Below are 6,027 nucleotides of genomic sequence, written 5' to 3'. Positions count from 1 at the left end.
AGCAGAGGACATGAAGCGTCATTTCCTCAGAAAATAGCCAAAACAATTTATATGTGCATCAGAAATAATATGGGTCATATTTAAGAATAAATCAGAATATCATTTGAACACGTAATATTTTTGTTGACAAAGTTGAAGGGGTTATAGATACAAATAGAATACTATAAAAAGAAGACGGGTAAAATGCCTGAGATCTAAAATATATCAAAAACACTGACACGTATTTCACGTTACTACAGATGGCTACTTGAGTATTTGTACAGGAATAGTACAGTGTTACTTAGCCCGGTTATATTTAAGTGCTTATAAATGTATGGTAAAATAATTTAAATATTATATGACGAGACAATTATACAAACTAAGTGTTTAAGTGTTTTTTGTTGCGAGTTTTATTAAACAAGTTCAGGGTTGCAGCGGTGAGGAGGGACTAGATTATCTTGAAGACAGGCGGAGGGAAACGTTCAGAACGGAGGAGACTCCTGGTGTAGGTGACGTCACGGCGCTGGCGACAGAATGTCTGAGTGAGGCGGGAGCGAGCTGCACGTGAATAAATCTGGGAAACAGCGCGAGGAGGGGGAGGTAGGGAGTGGACGACGATGATGATTATGAGTAGGAATAGAGAGAAGGCTACACAAACTTTTTAATAGAATAACGATTCTCTCGAATACTCACAACAATCAACTGCATATTTTCTACACCCCAGTGGTGGAGGAAATACTCAGATGCTTCACTTAAATCATGCACTCAAAACCTCACTCAAGTTAAAGAATGTAGTGTTATAATCAACATGTTCTTACGGAAGGTCTGCTAAACATAAAAGCATTCATCGTGCATCATTAATTGTCTGCAAGGGTCATTACTGGGTAGCACTACAACGATACATATGTACTTTTCCACAAGTACAAATCACATGCAATTCAGCAATGAAGTTTGAAAGCATAACCAAAGTAGCCGTTGTTGCTAAATTCAATTTAATTTGTGGCCAAATGAAAAAAACCTGAGTTTATAAGCTAGAGCTCTGTTTTATATCACATAATTATGTTTGAATTATTGTTACCGCTGGTGAAGTGTGTTTAAAGTTGTGCTAATTTTAACTCCTTTATACTTCCTCAAGTGAAAATAGCCACTACATTAATGTGAGAATACAGTTACAATTGTTTATGTTGCTGATTATTCAACATGCATAACAATCACATAGTAAAATATTTTTGCATTGTCGAATCCTAAACTACTCAATAAAATACATGGTGAATTAAATGTATCTTCATCTACAACATTTAGTAAACCAAAATGTAAAAACACATAGTTAAATCAATCTTGTAATGTATTATAATACCTCAAACTATGTATATAATAGAACATTATAACAAGGGTTACTAGCAGAGAAGAGAATTAAACATTTAATGTATAAATATTACTACCATGTTTCATACATATTCTGAACAGATATATATATATATATATAGGGCTGTTATTTACTATTCCTCGACTACCCTGTAATGGTAAGAACTGAATGTAGAGGCAATTAGATGACAGTCCCTATTGTTGAACCATCACACAGCAGGACTCCAGCCACTGATGAAGCGTCTGCTCCCTCTCATCTCTCTAAAAGTTGTAGTACACGTCACTTAAAGCCAACTTTAGGTAACCTGATGCTGAAAGAGACACAGAAAGCATCCTGCGAATCTAAAGCCATGACAAGTCATGGGGACATTTAATGACTCTCAGACTGAAATATGACTTCATCACAACCACTTGTTCTGGACCGAAAACACAAAACAAAAAAACGTGTATATTTTAATTATTAACACGGTTAAATGCATCCTCATGGTGGATATTAAGCATTTAACTACAATATACAAGTTACCTCAGTTTATTTAACGTTAGCTCTTGGTGTGTTTGTGAAAAGCCTGTATGAAGATGAACTTGACCAAAATGTATAATGCAACAAAGTATACATTTGTATTGGTCAGGAACAAATACAAATGTTAGTACGGCAAGAGTTTAAACCACACATCCAATCCATTGGGGTTAAAGTCTAACCAGCCATGATCGCATCATAATGAAGTTAACATTGCTATCTACAGTATATGGTTTTAACAACAGATTTGTGGAACACTAATCAGCTTTACATGTCGCATCAGTTGCCTTTTAATCATTGTCCTGATGCAAAACTGTTGCATATGAGGCATCCATTGATGGCAAATGCTTTTAATTCAGACTCCATACACACAAAAAGAGACTACTTTAAGAGAGAAAAGAAGAGAAACCTCAGGAATAGTCACAGCAGCATCCCTTTGGCTGTATTACATTCAGAGATGAGAGTTGAAAAACGTCATTTATTTTTAAATGTTGGCTTCGTTACACATACTGTTCCCAAAGCTGAAGAAAAAAGTGTCATCCTCAAATTTAAATTCTCATCCTGTCACATCAACATTTATTTGGCAGTTAGTTCTGTTGTACTGTCTGTTTCAGAATCACAAGCATGCATGAGGCATAGAAGGACACATATTAATACCTAAAAGAACTCCAGGTCCTGAAATAGTCAAATTCTTCAATCTGTTTCCTCAACCCAAAGCACAACAGGAAAACAACTATGAAGGTCAAGATGTTGCATGCAAAACGTGTCAACAGGACATTAACATTTAAAACACTTAGTAGTAGGCTCTATTAGGGCAAGGTTCATGAAGAAGCGGGAACCATTTAGAAACTTTGGAGCACTGCCTGTCTCCAGCCGGACGGAGGAAGAGCGGACTCACTGGTTAGGATTGATTACAACATTAACTCCATAGACTTCCATGAATCAGCACGGGGTAGAAATGCTTAACGATGACTGACACAAGTGTTAAGATGACACTCCTTCACACATGCAATTCATTTTGCCATCCGAGGGCTCTTGGCAGGCCCATCAAATTTTCTTCGCAGCAGCAATGCGAGGCATGGCAGCAGAGCATCAGGCGAGCTCACATTTCAAACGGGTGGCTCATTTGGGAAGTCCTTCTAGAAATAATGTCTGGGGTGGTAAAATTTGAATGCTGTCTCCAGGGGCTCTCAGTTTTCCTTTTCTACCTTCATTGCACAGAGACAGAGGATGCACCAATCAGAGGGGGGCACCAATCAGAGGGGGGCAATACCCTCAAGTCCAACTAGCTTGCCACTCTGGTCTCGGTATGTCCATTTACATGCCACAAGTTCATTGATATGATGCATGCATGATAGGCACTAGGCAGACATCTTATCTTACACAATTCAACTCAAACACACGTGATTGATTGGTCTGGCAAATATTTTAAAGGTTTGATCACTGGTCCTCTCACTACACAATGCTGTGATTCCAATCTAAAACCACTGTGTAAAATGAGACTCCCTTGAGGACTGTGACTGCAACCCCCCACCCTCACACATGCACACACATACAATTCAGTTCACCCCGACAAGAGAGATTCCCCGGGCTCAGTACGGAGGGTGGTCTGCCTCTGGTTTATTGAGAAGAAGTCTTTGAGTCTTGGGGAGGGGAAGAGTCTGACAGCAGCTGTCACAATCACTTGTTAGGCGGGACAGTTAACCCGAGATAAAACAGCTGTCAGTCAAAGCAGTCGCAGCACATTTCGCTCAAGGGGGTGGTGACACGATGAACTTCAACCAACTGCCGACGCTGTTGGACACATGGCAGTTCACCTGTATGTTGGCCAGCTGTCCCTCACTGTACAGGTGCGCTGTCAGAAGCATTTCTTCACCAAGGAAGGGTCTTTTGGTCCTGATAAGATTGACTGCATTTGATTACCAGTGTTTGTGTGAGTTTTCATTCATTTTACAAAGACATGCAAGTGAAGTGAATTTTGAGACTCTAAATAGCCCAGGGGTACACAGCTTTACACCTGAACAGAATTGGCATCAGGTTCAGGGGGTTTCTGTTTGATTAATGAATTTGTGCCTGAAATGGTACACCTTTGAAGATCCTTCTGACATCAGCTGCTGAGCAAAGGCTTGCTGAGACCTGCAAGACAAATAACTTTTTTGTCATTTTCCACTGCAGCGGGTAGCTCGCTTTAAGCGTGCCGAGCCATGCAGGGCCCGTTTTTGGTTGTGTTTCCACTTGGCCTAGTACCGGCTAGCGGGTCCTAATTCACATTTTTTCTGGCCCCATAAAATCGTGGTTCTAGGGCCAGGAACAACCAGGCTGAGTTGGGCTGAGTATGCTAAACTAGAGAGAGAATCGCTGGCAAGGGGGCTACAACTACAACAAGATGAACATATAGTGGCCATTAGTGGGCCGGTTGGATGAGTCACTTGCACCCCCCGTCGACAATTTACTAGCGGTATTTACTTGCAGTACCGAGGTGGGCCGGTCAGATAAGTCACTAGCACCAGCCCCCCCCCCAGTGAAAATTCACTAGTGGTATTTACTTGCAGTACCAAGGTGGTCGAGAGTCCTGAGCTGATTTGTAGTCCCAGTCCGCCCCTGGACACGACTGTTAACACTTTTATTTGTAGGGTCCATGTTGGGATACAGCTAGTAGCTGATTAGCCTAGCTGAGCTTAAAGATGGAACACTGGGACAATAAGCTGGCCTGACTCTGTCTTAAAGTTAACAATATACACACACCAGCACCTTTTAAGCTTACAAATTAACATGTTATCTATCATGTGTGTTTATTCTCTACAAACCATAACGTTTATGTGTTGGAGTGTGACACCATTTAGGAGATCACTTAAGCCAAGAAACAAGCTTTACACGCTTAAGAAAAGGTTTAATTTTGAGCATGTTTGTGATCCTCATCAGACTGAGCAGATAGTCAGAGTCATCTGACAGCAGCGCTGAAGAATGTCAGGGTCACATTTTCAAGCAGTACATCCAGTACTTTACTGGATCTTCTTGCCAAAGTTATTTTCGAGGGCTTTGGAACAAAATAATGGGCAAGTCGTCTCAAAAATATTTTCATCAATCATAGTGAATTCATTATTATAAATTTGTATACAAGGAAATCAGTGTTGGAAAAAGTACTCAGATCATTTAGTACAAATACGGCCTTAAAATTCTGCATTACGAGTCAAATATACTTCAAAATATACTTAAAGTACAAAAAGCAAAAGTACTCAAACTGTACAATGACCTGTTTTAGAATAATAGAAAGTACAGAAGTATTATCAGCTAAATGTACTTCAAGAATCAAAAGTAAAAGTATTCATTATACAGAATGAATATGTTCACAGTATTATACATATAAGACCATTTTAGTATTGTAGTTTGTCAATGTGGATCAAGTTTAGATACCTGAAATAGTGTGTATTTTAGAAGTACAGTACTACATGTTCAAAGATACTAGTAACTTGGAGTGTTAAATCATTTTAGTGGAGTAAAAAGCATGATATTTGCATCTGAAATGTAGCAGAGTAGACATCTTAGGTAGCATTAATTGGAAATACTGATGTCAAGTACAAATATATCTCATTGAACGATTAAGTACAATACTTGAGTAAATGTACTTAGTTACTCTCTACCACTGAAGGAGACAAACACATCTTTAACTAGTCTTGTTGTGACCTAATAACACCAAGCTACACTGGATGAAGCATAGAATATTTCCCCCTCTCTCCAGTGTAATGTCTTGCGTCAGATCAAACCTGCATCCTGCTCAGCGGATCATTAAGCAGATGTTCCCTCTGTAGGACCAGGCTGAGGTCATACCTCAGGAGAGAGGTGGGGGGGGGGGGGGTGGGAGAGAGAGAGGGGGGTGGTGTCTGTGCATCTGGAGCTGGCTGTAGGAGCATTGTAAGCGATAGCCATCATGACATCACCTCTTCCTGGTTTGGCCTCCAAAGACAGATCTGCAGGGCAAAAATAGACCGCTCATCAAACAAAGCTGATGACTGATTGTTTTCCGTGAAAATGATCACGCTAGTGGATGAATCACAAGGACATTCGAGGTTAAATGACATAGAGAAAATCAAAGAGGTGTGAGTGGATAATGAGATTCCTTATAACTGATCAAATGCATTTAATGCCAACATAACAGATATTTTGTA

This window comes from Gymnodraco acuticeps, unplaced genomic scaffold (genome assembly GCF_902827175.1).
Source record: "Gymnodraco acuticeps unplaced genomic scaffold, fGymAcu1.1, whole genome shotgun sequence".
NCBI lineage: Eukaryota > Metazoa > Chordata > Actinopteri > Perciformes > Bathydraconidae > Gymnodraco > Gymnodraco acuticeps.
Note: the sequence above shows the minus strand (reverse complement) of the source record.